This window comes from Ricinus communis, chromosome 2 (genome assembly GCF_019578655.1).
Source record: "Ricinus communis isolate WT05 ecotype wild-type chromosome 2, ASM1957865v1, whole genome shotgun sequence".
Classification (NCBI taxonomy): Eukaryota; Viridiplantae; Streptophyta; class Magnoliopsida; order Malpighiales; family Euphorbiaceae; genus Ricinus; species Ricinus communis.
Genome location: NC_063257.1, coordinates 15,919,354 through 15,936,661, shown reverse-complemented (window position 1 = coordinate 15,936,661; position 17,308 = coordinate 15,919,354). Strand labels below are relative to the sequence as shown.

The following is a 17,308-nucleotide window of genomic DNA, read 5'->3' as shown; positions in this document are numbered from 1 at the left end:
ACTCCACAGATTCTCATTCAGCTAACAATTTGCAAATTTAGGGTTTCTCATTCAGCTTGAAAGAGAAGGGTGTACATACCTTTAATTTGTTTTTCCTTATTTTGTTCTTTAATTGCTTTGACTATGAACATGAGCAGCTAGATCTTTTGAATCCATTAGGGTTCACCTTTGTTGATGGATTATGCTTAATTGTTAGTTTTTTATAATTGTCATTCTTGCAATCTTCTTGAGACGTTGGACTAATTGTTTAGTAATAAAAGTTTGATGCAGTTAATTTGAGACGTTGGATTAATTGTTTATTAGGTTGTTTCTTGACATTGAGAAATGCTTGTTACAACTGGATTTTGAATAGTAAGGACTGGTAGTTAACACTTAGAGATGAGGTTGATTTACTCGCCGGATTCAGAACTAACAACTCTTAATAGTCTTAAATCATACTTAATGCTAATTTGTAGTAATCTGATAGGAAGAGATTCCATTAGGTTAGTGCAGGGTTTAGGAATCCGGTAAGCTCGAGAGAGGCAGGGATTCAATTCAGGATTTAGGCACGGGTAAGCAAGATCGGCAATCCATAAAATTCATCTTTAGAATTCCATCACTTAGGCTCCCTTTTGGATTTATTTCTCTCTTTACAATTGTCTTTTAATTGTCCATTGTTGTCCTTCATTTACTTAATTGCACTCATAACCATTAGCTGGTATGTTAGAACTTTCACACCCTATTTCGGACTAGATAACATAGCGGTAGTAACTCTAGGTTCACCCGATCTCCAGGGATACGACCTTGATACTCACTACTGCTAGGCTGCATCGGTAGGTTCACTGCCTTAGGTGTAGGTTGTATAAATAGCCCATCAAGTTTTTGGCGCCGTTCTTGGTGACTAACGGTGAACTAGAGTGAATTGTTTTTGTGTTAATTTAGTCATTATTTGTTTTATTCATTTATTCTTTAATTTTATTATTATTTATTATTATATTATTTTTGTTGATCGGTGGTTGTGTGGACTTTCGGTTTCAGGTAGTTTATGACCAGGAGCTCAAACTCGAATCTTATAGAGCCTCTATCCCGATCGAGCGATCCCTCGGACTCTTAAGGAAGAGGTTGCAATTAGAAGAGGAGGAGATTGAGGTTGAGGTACCCGTGGATAGACTAGACACGATGGAAAACCATGACCCCCGAGTGAGGATCAGAGGACGATGTACGAGTTTGCTCGACCATCTTTGGATGGGATGAAAACTAGTATAGTCAGACCTGCTGTAGCAGCCGACAATTTTGAGATAAAGGCCAATGTTATCCAGATGATCCAACAAAGCGTGCAGTTTGGAGGATTGCCCGTGAGGATCCCAATGCACATATCTCTAACTTTTGGAGATTTGTGACACATTCAAAATAAATGGAACAACCGATGATGCCATTCGGCTGAGATTGTTTCCATTTTCCTTGAGGGACAGAGCAAAGAGATGGTTGCAATCTCTTCCACAACAGACGATCACTACACCGGAAGGCGTTGGTCAGAAAAATTTTTATATAAGTATTTTCCTCCCGCTAAAACCGCTAAACTTAGAAATGACATATCTTCTTTGTGCGGTTTGATGATGAAAGCATGTACGATGCATGGGAGAGATTTAAAGATCTTTTAAGATGCCGCCCACATCACAGTTGCGGTGTGGATGCAGTTCGGACCTTCTGGCCGGGTTGAACCTCGCAACGAGGCGAGATGGTGGATGCTTTGCGGCGGTGGGCGCTAAGCGATGGGCGGCGAGCAAGCTCACAACTTGATAGAGGAAATGGCCATGAACAACTATCGTTGGCAATCCTCTAGGAGCCGACCAGGAAGACAAGGAGTGGTCAACCAAGTGGACTCTACAGCGGCCTTGGCGAGCTCAAGTGGAGCTTCTAGCCAAGAAGATCGACCAACTCCGGATCTTGGGTTCACTTGCAATGAACGTTGGCTAGTCTGTGGCAGAGGAGTGGCTGCAAATAATAAAACAAAGAATTAAAATCAAAACTGAAACAAAAATTAAATAAAATATGAAAACTAAAACTAATAAAATGTCTCAAAACAAAAGGTTAAAATATTAGAGATTAAAGATTAAAATTAGGGTGCCTCCCAAAAGCGCTTCTTTTTGATGTGATGAGTCTTCTTAGCTAGACTCATGGTGAAAAGCAAATGGCTTCAAGTATCCGCTTAGAGGGATAATCGTCAATGTCCTCTTCCCAACTGTCAAGCAAGCTGCCAGTATGATGGGCAAAACTTGCTCCTCGTATAATTGCATGTAGTCATGATGCTCTAGGGGCTCTTCCAATTTGAAAGCTGAAGTTTCACCAATTGGAAGGATCGACGGTTGGGCAATTTCTTCAAGAACGTCGATGGTTTTCTCTAGTCCTTGGCTTGGTTCACTTGCTAGAAGAAACTCGAGCTCCTCCAAGACTTCTTCATTAGATAACTCGTGCTCATCTTCCATCATCGAAGGGACTTGTGGAAAATCTACCAAAAATTCCTATAACTGCACATCATCAACTGTACGTTCTTGTTGATAGTCTTTCAGAGGACTCATGTTCGCCTCTTCCCTTTCTGGTTCTATCTCCATGTTCAAAGAGTCGTCCTGCACAGAAGCATCATCGTCAAATATAATAGATAACCTAAAAAAATTCTCACCTGAACGCAAAGTGACGGCGCTCAAGTGTTCCTCGGATTCAGTAGCATTTGATGGAGTTCCTAATTGCTCTTCAGCTAGTAACTTGAAGATTAAGCCTACTTGATGCTCTGTGTTGTTAATCGAGGCTTGTTGATCTTCAAGTATCCTCTCTGTTTGTTGGAATCTATCCTCAAGACTTGTAATAAACCTCATCATCAGCTCCTCTGACACTAACTCTTCACCTTCAATTGATGGTGCAAGATTAAGCTGCTGAAATTCTAGTAGTTCTTGGCTATCTAAGCTCCATCCAAAGGGTGAATGAGTGCTCCATTGTTAATTGTAGGTGCTTCCATACGAGTCATTTGGCCAACTTCCCGTATAATTCACCTGTTCATAGTTATAAGAACAATGAGCAACATCACTATACAATGGACAATCATTACTCAAATGTAAACCACAATAAAATTCACAAAAAAGTTGAGATGAAAGGATAGGAGTGGAGAGTTGATCAGTGGCCCTGCAAAATGATTCCACTCGAGCTTCTAAAGATGCATGGGTATCCCAATTTTTAGCACTCTCTTTGTTCCTGATCCCATTTTCCAACGTGTCATACAAAGAGTTTAGCATTGAACCTCATTATCATCCAGTACCAGAATCATAAACTTAACTAAATAAATATATACAAACAAAACATAAATAAATAAAAAAAATGGTTAAATTAACAAATAGCAAATTTCACTCTAGTTTTCAACCAGATCCCCGGCAACGGTGCCAAAAACTTGATGTGTGCTACTTATGTTAGCTACAGTCTAAGGCAGTCTACCTATCGATACAATCTAGCACTAATGGCGAGTATCAAGGTCGTATTCCTCGGGAAAGTGAAAGCCTAGAGTTACTCCTTTATTCTTTGTTATATTAACCTAAAATGAATAATGAATAATTTCTAAACTAACTAATAGCTACAAGCTAAGTTCTAAGGGACATGCAAGAGTAATTGATAACTAAAATAACCAAGGCAAAAGAGCAAACCCAAAGGGAACCTAAACTAGTTGGCAATCAAACAAAAGATAAAGGATTGGTGAGTCTAATTATGCAACCCGTGGACGAATTCTTAACCGAATTCGGTTTCTCTCTCTCGATAACCGAATTCCTAAATCTAATAACCTAAAGTTGGAATCTCTTCCTAACGATTGATTCTTAAATTAGCATTAAGCTTTAATCCGGATATATTAAGCTTTGTTAATTCTTAATCCGGCTAGTTAATTATCCTTATCTCTAAGCGATTATTAACCAGTTCTTGCTATTCAAAATTCCAATTGCCAAATGGACTTCTCAATCACACAAAGCAATCTAAACACACAATTCACGATGTCTCATGAATAATGCATTATCTTATTAATACTGAAAGCAAGAAGAATACAAAACTAATCCAAACAATCCAACAATATAATACTAAGCCAACATAGTAAAGAAATCCTAATGGATTTAATCAATCTAGCTAATCATGTTCATTATCAAAATACACAAGAATTCAATTACAACAATGAGTAAAGGTAGAGAAAACCCGATTACACCCTTGGATGAGAGTAAACAGCCCCAAATCCTTTTGCTCCAATTGAATCGATTCTTGTTCCTCTTGCTCTATTTGAAAACCAATCAACGAACCTCGCCTAATCTTCAATCTTTGAAGGGAATCCGATTGAAACCTTAATCCAAGTCTCCTTTTCCCTTGGTTCCAGCTTAGAAAACCCTTAGAGAGATAAAAGTTAGGGTTTGGGACATTCTCCCCCGCTCTCCTTTTCCTTTCCTCTCTTCTTTCTTTTAACTAATTCCCCCTGTCGCCGCCAACACGGCCGTGTTCCTGGCCGTGTTGTGACACAGTATGGTGTTCCTGGCCGTGTTACTCTCTGTGGGTCGTGCTCCCTAAGAACTTATTTTTCTTTTATGTTTGATGACACCCAACACGGCCGTGTTGGTGCCCGTGTTGGGAACACGGCCAGTGTTGAAACCAACACGGCCATGTTCAGCTTCCTTATGCTCGTACTTAGCTTGTTTCGGCAGCTTCGGCGTCTAATTATGCTCCAATTCTTCCCTGTATCATCCTTTGACTTCTTTTGGACCTAATGCACATAAACAGACGCATAGGGTGAGTGTTGGGACCAATTCACATCCAAATGTCCATAAAATCAATCTTAAAAACCCCATTTAGATGTGTGTATTTTATGCACATCAATGAAAACAAGGAGAAATTCATGGGGGCCTACCTAATAACACTCCGACCCAAATTACTTTATTATATGTGTCCAAGACATCAAAATGGTCACATACCTACTTGTATTGCACTTGGAGTAAACAAAAACCATATGATTTCTCCCTTACATGAGTGGATTTATGTCTAGTCCTGCTTGATCATCAAATAGAGCATCAATATTATTGGTCAAGCTTGTCAATTGCATTCTCATGATTCCTTATGCTAATCCTTGTGTCATCAGGAGTCCTCGTGCCTAAAGGAATAAGGATAGATGGAGATCCCAATAGTGCAAATCCTAAATTATAATATTTGGGCGTACCGCAATTCTCGTCATTCCGTCTTTCCTCAAAAAGATTCGTCCATGATCATTCAGAGAATGATGTCAATATTGGATCAACTAATTTAATTTCTTCGCAATGATATCAATACTCGATCAACTAATTTTATTTTTTCCCATTTGTCCAAGGAATGGACCGGCTCCTATGATTGCTGCTTACATGCGCTTTCACTCAATACTCGTGTTCATGCTCCCCAAATAAAACCAAACCATCATACTAGACAAAGATTATAAAGAGAGGCACAGAAAAAACGAACAAAAGGAGAACATAGGTAGGATTTCAGGTCCGATAAGGAAAGAGATCACAAGTTCTTTATTCTTTTCCATATAGCTAAGCGTGAGGATCAAATCAAGTAGATTTAACACAAGGGTAGATAAAGAACACAGAAGAGAGGAAGGACGCGAGCGATAAGTCTATGGCTGTTGATATGGGCCAACCACCATCATATAGATTTCATCAAGATGGACTTAATGAAGATGAACAAGAGTATGGAAGAGTTCAACCAAAACTTCAAGCATAAGATCAAAGTCAAGCTATTGAGGCCAAAGATCCAATACAATTACCTCAAGGCCAAATAACTAGATCAAGATCTAAGTAATATCAACAAGCCTTAATTCAACATATGCAAGGCCTTGTGAATTTGGCCTAAGAGGAATTAGAAGGAGTTTAAGACTTTAGTTCAAGTGAAGACCTGAATCAACTTAAAGTATTATAAGTCCATGTATTTAATGGGCCTATTTAATCTTTTATTTGGGCTCAAAAAGACCAAAGTAGCTGATTTGGAGCCTATGAAGACTTTGGGCCTAACGTAACTTATGTTTTAAGACTCATACGCATGACTTAGGTAAATTAGGGTTTCTTTACTTAAGTTGAGCGGCTACACATGTCATTTACCCTAATTAGGACTTTGTTTTACTTATCTCTTTTTATTAGGAAAGTTATCTTTATCCTAGATGAGATGTAAATCCTTATTAGTTAAGATTTACGATTTTCTAAGGCCTATAAAAGGCTAGTACGAATTTTGATTTGAATTAAGTTGAATTTGAGTGATAATTGGCATTTTACCTTTAAAGCTTATTATGCTTTCTTTTTGTGTTCTTCAAAGAATACATGCTTAAGGAACATTCAAAGAAGGTTGAACAACTTCTTTGTGCCGTGTTTTGAAGGATTAGGATTTTAAGAACTTAGTTTTCTTAGGGTTATAATTCTCTTGTTCATTCTAAGATACTTGATTTTAGCTTTCTTAGGGCTGAAAACTAGATTCTCTTTCGGGTTTTCAAGTTAGTATTTTAGTGGTCCATAATTCAAAAAGGGTTCTCAACGTCTATTGTTGAAGGTTCTCTAACATTTGGTATCAAAGCATTGGCTCTAAAATCAAGTGTATCCTTTACTTATCCTTGCATTTTTTCTTGTTTTCCTTAATCTTTGATTTCTTGTTTTGTTGTTTAGTTTTATCTTTGAATATGTTCTTTTCCATTAAAATTAGATTTGGTATTATTGGTTGTCATTTATATAAAAAAAGGTTTAGGCATTGTGGTAACCATACAGAAAGACAAAAAGAGTTATTGTCAAGGAAGAATTCGGGTTTGCATTAGAAAGAAAAATTAAAAAGTTCCTAGTTGGATTTGGAGATATATTCCTTGTTTAGAAAGAATTTCAGCATATCTCAAGTTAGATCTAACATTCCTAATATGATTTTTTTAGGATCTAGCATTCCTATTTGGATTAAAATTGCTGACTTAAAAATCATAGTCTGATTGGAATTTGGCTACTTGAGTGTTTGTAGGGCGAGATCCTATATTTTAGGTATGCGTTTGGTTTAAATATTTAAGAAGTTATTTTTTTGAAATCTCGACTACTTTGATTTCTTTTCTCTAGTATTTTTTTCTTTTATATTCTTTTGCTTCCTTTTGAGTTCTCTTTATTTTGTTGCTTCTATTCTTTTTTTTATTGACCGATTTGCATTAAGCTAAGTTTTAAATTTTAGTTCTACAACACTACACAATACAAGCTTCTTTGAGTTATTTTTAGGTGTGATTTTCTTAAGAACGTAAAGAACTAAGCTTTGAGTAGTTTGAGGAGTACCTTGTATGATTTCATTACTTTGAGTGCAAATATGAGTGACCACCCCTATAATGAGAATCAAGAATCAAAGGCAAGTCATGATCCAATATCAAGTTAAGGGTCGATGATACGAACTAAACTAGGACAGTGGATCCTACTCTAACTAGGAGTCTTGATGATGCAAATCCTACTGGGTCAAGGAATCCAAATCCAACGAGGAGTCCTAACTCAATTAGGAATCCTAATTCAGCAAGGAGTCCTGATGGTATTAGGAGTTCAAGCAACAAAGTGAATCCTAATTTCAACTAGGAATCCTAATCCAACAAGGAGTCCTAGTCCGATTCAAATTATAAGTCAATGAGCTTATCTAAGACATTTTGGATAAAGACACATCAAGGCTTGAAGAATTGGATTTAAGTTAAAGGATTATTAATCTAATTCAGTTTATTAGGCTTGAATGAATATAGTTGGGCTTAAAAAGAAAGAAGCTGAATTGTTGCATATGAAGACTTTGGGCCTAACTTGGCTTATATTGTGAAGCCCATCTATACAACTTATGTAAATTAGGGCTTTATAGGTTATTTTGAGCGGCCACACATGTATATTAACCTTATTAGAACTTTGTTTAAGCTATCTCTTTCAGTTAGGAAGGTTATCTTTATCATAGATCAAATGTAAATCCTTATTAGTTAAGATTTTAGGGTTTTCTAAGGCCTATAAAAGGCTAGTACGAATTTTGATGTAATGAATCAACAAGTTGAAGTTGAATTTGAATGATAATTGATTATTAAACCTTAAAGCTGTTCGCTTTGTCTTTGTTTTCTTGTGCCGAATGCATGCTTAAGAAACATTCAAATAGATTGATCATCTTTTTGTGGAGTGTTTTGAAATTGGGATTTAGGAACAACTTTTCTAAATTCTAATTCTTGATCATCTTTCTAAGTAATATATTTTCTAACCTTTCTTAGAGGTTGAACATAATTGGTTCTTGGGGTTTCCATGTTAATGTGTTGGGGGTCCATATCATTAGCAATTCAAAAGGGGGCTCTCAAGCTTATTCATGGAGGTTCCATATCATTAGCAACCTCCACGTATAAGTACTACATCGCACAACACCTGATCATGATATTTACCAATAGAAAAGAAAATAATTGCTTGCTGGTTTACCTTAACCTCACCACAATTATTAAGCCATTGAAGCTTATATGGATTTGGGTATGGTATGGTAGGTGATGTGCGTAGAATACACACATCTAAATAAGGATTTTAAGGCAGAATTTATGTACATTTGGATGTGAATTGGTCCCAACACTCACCCTATGCATTTGTTTGTGTGCTTTAGGTCCAAAAGAAGTCAAAGAGTGATAAAGGGAAGAATTGGAGCATAATTAGAAGCCGAAGCGAGGAAAGAAAGAAAAGGAGAGCGGGGGAGAACGTCCCAAACCCTAATTTTTCTCTCCCTAAGGGTTTTCTGAGCTGAAACTAAGGGAAAAGGAGACTAGGATCAAGGTTTCAATCGGATTCCCTTCAAGGATTGAAGATTGGGCAAGGTTCGTTGATTGGTTTTCAAATCAAGCAAGAGGAACAAGAATCGATTCAATTCGACCAAGAGGAATTGGGGCTGTTTACTCTCATCCAAGGGTGTAATCAGGTTTCTCTACCTTTATTCTTTGTTGTAATTGTATTCTTGTGTATTTTGATAATGAACATGATTAACTAGATTGATTAAATCCATTAGGATTTCTTTACTATGTTGGCTTAGTATTATATTGTTGGATTATTTGGGTTAGTTTTGTATTCTTCTTGCTTTCAGTATTAATAAGATAATGCATTATTCATGAGACGTTGTGAATTGTGTGTTTAGATTTCTTTGTGTGATTGAGAAGTCCATTTGGCAATTGGAATTTTGAATAGCAAGAACTGGTTAATAATCGCTTAGAGATAAGGATAATTAACTAGCCGGCTTAAGAATTAACAAAGCTTAATAGAGGCGGATTAAAGCTTAATGCTAATTTAAGAATCAATCGTTAGGAAGAGATTCCAACTTTAGGTTATTAGGTTTAGGAATTCGGTTATCTCGAGAAAGAAACCGAATTCGGTTAAGAATTCGTCCACGGGTAGCACAATTAGACTCAATAATCCTTTATCTTTTATTTGATTGCCAACTAGTTTAGGTTCCCTTTGGGTTTGCTTTCTTCTCTTGGTTATTTTATGTATCAATTACTCCTGCATCTCCCTTAGAACTTAGCTTGTAGCTATTAGTTAGTTTAGAAATTATTCATCATTTATTTTAGGTTAATATAACAAAGAACAAAGGAGTAACTCTGGGCTTTCACTTTCCCGAGGAATGCGACCTTGATACTCGCCATTAATGCTAGACTGCATCGATAGGTACACTGCCTTAGATTGTAACTAACACAGATAGCACACATTAGTAGGCAGCCCCAATTTACTAATCAACGCAGTACTTACAACATTAATGCAACTCCTACTATTAATAATCACATTATACGCCTTGCCTTGTACATGAGATCTTATATGAAATAAGTTGTCCCTTTTTTGCTTATGAAAATCCTTCTTTTAATAATACATCTCAGACACACAACTCACGTGTTTAACACAAAACAAATTAGAATTAAAACGACACAACAAGTAGAAGACAAAACTAGACTTAATGAACAAGATTAAGCCTAAGCACAATAAAACACGTAAGAACAATATGTAATAGAGAATAACTAATCTTAATGAATGAATAACAAAAAGGAAAAAATTAAAATGCAAGCCGATTGTGTTTTAATCTTAAAACTCTAACAATTGACTTAAACAAATAACTAATAACAAGAACCGAATTAAAAGAAAGAACAAAGAAACACAAGAAATCAGAATTGACTAATGAAAATATGAAAGGATAAAACCTGATCTAGAGCCAAAACTCTATTACCAAATGATATCGAACCTCCATGAATAAGCTTGAGAACCCCTTTTGACTTGGAGACCCCCAACATATTAACATGAAAACCCTAAGAACCAATTCGGTTGAACCCCTAAAAAAGGTTAGAAAATAGATTACTTAGAAAGATGATCAAGAATTAGAATTTAGAAAACTTGTTCCTAAATCCCAATTTCAAACCACTCCATAAGAAGATGATCAATCTACTTGAATGTTTCTTAAGCATGCGTTCTACGCATGAACACAAAGACAAATCAACCAGCTTTAAGATTTAATAACCAATTATCATTCAAATTCAACTTCAACTTTTTAATTCATTAAATCAAAATTCGTACTAGCCTTTTATAAGCCTTAGAAAACCCTAAATCTTAACTAATAAGGATTTACATCTGATCTAGGATAAAGATAACCTTCCTAACTGAAAGAGATAACTTAAACAAAGTCCTAATTAGGTTAAAATACATGTATGGCCGCCTAAAATAATCCATAAAACCCTAACTTACATAAGTCATATAGATGGGCCTCAAAACATAAGCCAAGTTAGGCCCAAAGTCTTCATATGCTCCAGTTCACCTTTTTTGGACTTTTTAACCCTAATTAGATTCATTCAAGCCTAATAAACTGAATTAAATTAATGAGCCTTGAACTTAAATCCAATTCTTCAAGCCTTGATATGCCCTTTAGCCCAAATATGTTAGATAAGCTCATTGACTTGTAATTTGAGTTGGACTAGGACTCCTAGTTGGATTAGGATTCCTAGTTGAAATTAGGATTCATTTTTTTGCTTGAACTCCAAATACCATCTTATGATTCCTTGTTGGATTAGGATTCCTTGTGCATCATCAAGACTCCTTATTGGAGTAGGATTCGTTGTGCTAATTTGGTTCGTATCAGTCGGATTCTACTCCAAGTCTAGTTACAAGTTCAAAGGATCCATTATTAATCAAAGAAGGTCCAATTATAAGAGATAGGGATAAGAGAATAAAAAGGCCTTTAATGGGCTTATTCAATAACCTAACTCAATATGTTGGACCTTGAGAAAAGCTAGTTTGGGCCAAAATATTTACAAGAAAAAGGGGCGGAAACAAGGGAAAAGAAGTTGAAAGAGGACACCAAGCAAGACGCCTCTTATGTGTGTGCTAAACTTAATAGGTGCCACTTTTCTAAAGAGGAAGCTATATGGGCAGCCGCATATCTCCTTATTTAGGGATATATCTTTAGTTAATTAGTCAAGTCTTCTTTAGTAAATATTACCTATTCAACCAATGTGCTTATTTTGTCATATAGGAAAGTTTTATTTAGCATCTAATTTAGTTAATTCCTAATTGGTTTATTTCCTTTATGCTATTTAGGAATTATATTTAATTTTTTTCTCTACATAAACTAAGTGTAGCCACATTATTCAAGGTGAATGAATATTTTGAGTTAAACATATTTGTGAGAGTTATTCTTGCTTGGGTCATTGGAAGAACTTTGAACTTATCAAGAACTGATTGCTTGTGGCGTTCAACATCGACTTATCACTCACCTTCTTAAGTTTGGCGTCAATAATGTTTCTTATGGGTGGATGATTGAAGATGGTAAGAAGGACAACAATTTGATATTTTTGAGCGAATATGAAATTGAAGAGGTCAGAGTTGAAGATAAGGCAATGGTTTAGTTGGTGAAAAGTGAAGAAGCCTTGCTAGATGCCATTGAATCTATTCAACATGTTAGTTTTATTGGCATTCAAAATATTCTTTGTTCCAAAATTCCTTTAACCACTTTTGTGAAAGAATTGCAGGTTAATAATGCAAATAATCTTAATCATATGTTTGGTTCTTTCACAATATTCTGGCAAGATTTGAGGATGAATCTTTTCAAAGAAAGGGAGAATAATGCAATTCAAGAGTCAAAGCTAAGTCATGATCTAGCTTCAAGTCAAGGGTCGAATTCTACTCCAAGTCCAATTACAACTTTAAAGGATCCATTATTCATCAAAGGAGGTCTAATTATAAGAGCTAGGGCTAAGAGAATGAATGAGGCCTTTAATGGGCTTATTCAATAACTTATATCAATATGTTGGGCCTTGAGAAAAGCCAGTTTGGGCCAAAATATTCACAAGGAAAAGGGGAGGACAAAATTCCTTTAAGAGGAAACAAGGAAAAAGAAGATTAAAGAGGAAATTCTTATATGTGTGTTAAACCTAATAGGTCCCACTTTTCTAAAGAGGAAGAAGCTACATGGGCAGCCGCATATCTCCTTATTTAGAAAAATATTTTTAGTTGATTAGTCAAGTCTTCTTTAGTAAAGATTGCCTATTCAACCAATGTGCTTATTTTGTTATATAGGAAACTTTTATTTAGCATCTAATTTAGTTAATTCCTAATTAGTGTTTCCTTTATACTATTTAGGAATTATTTTTATTATTTTCTCTATATAAACTAAGTGTAGCCACATTCTACAAGGTTAATAAATATTTTTGAGTTAAACATACTTCTGAGAGTTATTCTTGCTTGGTTCTTTGAAAGAACTTCGAACTTATCAAGAATTTGTTCTTATGGCATTCAACATCAACTTATCAGTCACCTTCTACCCTTCTTGAGTATGGTGTCAACAGTCTTTCTTATACCAAGGTTCAAGATACAAGTTATCTTTGGGTCAAGTTCATCAAACTTTCTTTGGAATCTTATTCAAATTCTGTGTGTTGGTTCTTGTCACGAGTTGCCAGGATTCACATCAGTAGGTAGGATTTTGGATTTGATAAAGAAACAAATTATAAGTTCTTTGCTCTTTTCCATATGGCTAAGCATAAGGATCAAATCGAATCAATTTAAACACAAGAGTAGACAAAGAACATAAAAGAAAGGAAGGACGTGAGTGATAAAGCTATGTTTACTAGGGTGACTCGTGATTAGTTCGTAAAGTTCTTAAAAGTACCCATAACTTGATTTCCCACATGGTAGAGAAACTAAATATGAATTAACAAATAAAGAAAGATGAATTAACTAAATTCAAATCAAGTACCAAAGAGGAGTTTATTGGCCAACAATTCACATAGTCCCAAATTTTATGAGCTAACTTAACGAAAATAAGGGGAAATTCATGTGAGCCTGCCTAATAACACTGCGACACAAACTACATCATTGTATGCATCCCAAACATAAAATCGGCCGCATTCCTGCTTGTATTACACTTGGATTAATAAAAAAAATGATTTCTCCCTTACGCGCATGGATTTACGTCTTGTCTGCTTGATCATCAAGCAAAGCATCAATGCCACCGGTCAACCTGGTCATTTTCATTCTCAAGATTCCTTACACTAATCCTTGTGTCATCCAGAGTCCTTGTGCTTAGAGGAACAAGGAATGATGGAGATCCCAATGGTAAAAATCTTGTTTCAGAATATTTAGACGTGCCTCGATTCTTGTTATTCCCTCTTTCCTATGAAAGATTCATTCGCGATCATTGAGAGAATAATGTCAATACTCGATCAACTAATTTAATTTCTTCGCACTTCTCCAAGCAATGGATCGGTGCCTATAATTTCCGCTTACACCCACTTTCACTCAACACTCGTGTTTATGCTCCCAAAATTAAATCAAACCATCACACTAGATAAAGATTAGAAAGAGAGGCATAAAAGAGACAAACAAAATGGGAACATAGGTAGGATTTTGGGTTTGATAAGGAAAGAAATCACAAGTTCTTTGTTCTTTTTGATACGGTTAAGCATAAGGATCAAATTAAATTGATTTAAACACAAAGATAGACAAAGAATAAAAATGAAAGGAAGGACATGAGCGATAAGTCTATGCTTGCTAGGGCGACTTGTGATTAGTTTGCATAGTTCTTGAAAGAACCCATAACTTGATTTCTGTTAAGGTAGAAAACTTAAATAATATGCTCACTAGCCTCAAATATTTGGTTGCTTGCGGTTTTTATAGTGCAAAATCCCTCATTCCATAAGAAAAAGAAATTACAAGTTAAATATGAGTGAATAAATAATGAAAGATGAATAAACTAAAGTCAATCAAGAAAAAGAGAGGAGTTGACTGGTCAACAAGTGTCATATTCCTAAATTTTATGAGCCAGATTAACAAAAACAAGAGGAAATTCATGCCAGCCTACCTAATAACATTCCAACCCAAATTACTTTATTATATGCATCCTATACATCAAAACAATCGTATTCCTACATGTATTATGCTTGGATTAATAAAAAATAATATGATTTCTCCCTTACAAGCATGGATTTACCTCTCGTCCTGCTTGATCATCAAGCAAAGCATCAATGCCATTGGTCATGCTTATCAATTGCATTCTCACAATTCCTTAAGCTAATGCTTGTGTCATCAGGAGTCCTCGTGCCTAGAGGAACAAGGAATGATACAGATCTCAATGGTGCCAATTCTGAATTGGAATATTTGGGCATGCCTTAATTCTCGTCATTCCCTCTTTGCTCCAAAATATTCATCTGTGATCATTCAGAGAATGATGTTAATACTCGATCAACTAATTTCATTTTGTCGCTATGATATCAATACCCGATCAATTAATTTAAGTTCTTCACATTTGTCCATGCAATGGATTGGTGTCTATGATTGCCACTTACATGCGCTTTCACTCAACACTCGTGCTTATGCTCCCCAAATAGAACCAAACCATCATACTAGACAAAGATTAGAGAGGCATAAAAGAGACGAACAAAATAAGAACATAAGATTGATGTCGAGTTCGATAAGGAAAGAAATCACAAGTCTTTTTTCTTAGCCATATTGCTAAGCATAAGGATTAAACCGAATTGATTTAAACGCAAGGGTACAGAGGAAACATAAAAGAAAGGAAGGATGTGAGCGATACGTCTATGTTCGCTAGTGCGAGTCTTGATAAGTTCGTAAAGTTCTTGAGAGAACCTATAACTTGATTTCCTACAAGGTATAAAACTAAAAAAATATGCTCACTAGCCTTAAATATTTAGTTGCATTAGGTTTTTATAGTGCAAATGACCTCATTCCATAAGAAGAAGAAACTAAAAGCTAAATATGAATAAATAAAGTAAAGTCAAATTAAGAACGAGAGAGGAGTTGACTGGTCAACAACTCTCGTAGTGTAAAATTTTATGACCTAGCTTAATAAAAATAAGGAATAATTCATATGGACATACTTAATAAAACTCCGACCCAAATTACATCATTATATGTGTCCCACGCATCAAAATCGGCATATTCCCACTTTGATTAATTCAAAGAAACATGATTTCTCCCTTATACGCGTGGATTTGCATCTCATCCTGCTTGATCATCAAGTCACACCCTAATGCCACCGGTCAAGCTTATCAATTACCTTTCCATGATTCCTCAGACTAATCCTTGTGTCATCATGAGTCGTTGTGCTTAGAGGAACAAGAAATGGTGGAGACTAATGGTGAAAATCTTGAAATGGGATATTAGGGTGTGCCTCGATTCTCCTCGTTCTATCTTTTTCCTCTTGATGATTCGTCTACCATCATATAATATCAATACTCGATCAACTAATTTTCTATCTTTGCATTTGTCAAAGCATTGGATCAGTGCCTATGATTTCCGCTGCCACATACTTTCACTCAACACTCGTGTATATGCTCCCCGCTTGGATTAATTGAAAGCAACATGATTTCCACCTTACACCCGTGGATTTGCATCTCATCCTGCTAGATTATTAAGTCATGCTCCAATGCTACTGGTTAAGCTTGTCAAGTGCTTTCCCATGGTTCCTTCCACCTATCCTTGTGTCATCAAGAGTCATTGTGCCTATAAGAACATGTTATAATGGAGATCTTAATGGTGCAAATCTTAAATCAACATATTGGGGCATGCCTCGATTCTCATCGTTCTCTCTTTTCTTTAAAAGATTCGTCTGTGCTCATTCTGAGAATGATATCAACACTCGATCAACTCATTTTCTTTCTTTGCATTTATCAAAGCTCACAGCTTGCTTGAGCTACTTGGACAGGCATATGGAGTTGATCAATTTTCTTGGATAATAACTCCACTTGAGCTACTAAGGCTACACTGGCATGCAATTGGTCTACACTCCTTTGACGTTCTATCTTGCTCCTAGTAGTATGCCATTGGTAATTGTTTGTGGCCATCTCCTCATTCAAGCTTTAGGCTTGCTCTAGTGTCTTGCTGCTTAAAGAACTACATGCAGCTGCATCTACCATCTGCTTAGTAGCCAAATTCAAAACATTATAAAAAGTTTGTACCTGTAAATAGATTGGTAGTCCATGGTGTGGGCAGCATCGCAATAGATCCTTGTACCTCTCCCAAGTGTCATAGATCGACTCATCATCAAACTGCACAAAAGAAGATATATCAATTTCTAAGTTTAGCAGTTTTAGAGGGAGGAAAGTATTTAAATAGGAAATTCTCTACCAAAGAATCCCAGGTATTGATACTGTTAGGAGACAGTGATTGTAGCGATTGTTTTACTCTATCCCTTAATGAAAATGGGAAGAAGCGGAGATGAATTGCATCGTCTATTATCCTATTAATCTTGAAGGTATCACAAATTTCCAAGAAACTTGCTATATGCACGTTAGGATCCTCATACGGCAAGCCTCCGAACTAAACCATTTGTTGCACCATCTGAATCACATTAGGCTTTATTTCAACACTGTTGGTGGCAACAACCGCTCTCGTAATGCATGTTCACGTCCCCTCCAGTGATGGTTTCACAAAATCATACATCGTCCAGTTATTATTATTAGTGTCATTGGCATTTTCCATTTCTATTGTAATGTTTCCTGATTCCCTCTCATGTACGGCTTTCTTAACCTGAATCTCTTCCTCCTTTACATTCAATCACTTCCTCAATTACTTGAGGGATCGCTCTAGTTTTGGTAGAGGGTCTACTAAATCAGGATTGGACCTCCTAGTCATACACTACTTGAAACAATAGATAACCAACAACACAAATGAATAAAAGAATAAAATTGAACAAAAAAAAAAGAAATAAAGAATCAAGAATAAATGGCTGAATTAACAAGAACACACAATTCACATTATTTCTCAAAACAAAGATTCCTCGGCAACGGCGACAAAAA

At 35.9% G+C, this 17,308-nt stretch overlaps 2 non-coding genes across 2 annotated transcripts; one reads left to right on the top strand and one right to left on the bottom strand.

Moving 5' to 3' along the window:
• Positions 1 to 1,556: 1,556 nt before the first annotated feature.
• LOC112534989 lies at positions 1,557 to 1,662 on the bottom strand. The gene has a single exon (XR_003079196.2). It is a non-coding gene; the product is annotated as a small nucleolar RNA R71 (small nucleolar RNA).
• A 14,822-nt stretch (positions 1,663 to 16,484) lies between these two features.
• Positions 16,485 to 16,592, top strand: LOC112534984. Its single transcript, XR_003079191.1, has one exon. It is a non-coding gene; the product is annotated as a small nucleolar RNA R71 (small nucleolar RNA).
• Positions 16,593 to 17,308: the final 716 nt, after the last annotated feature.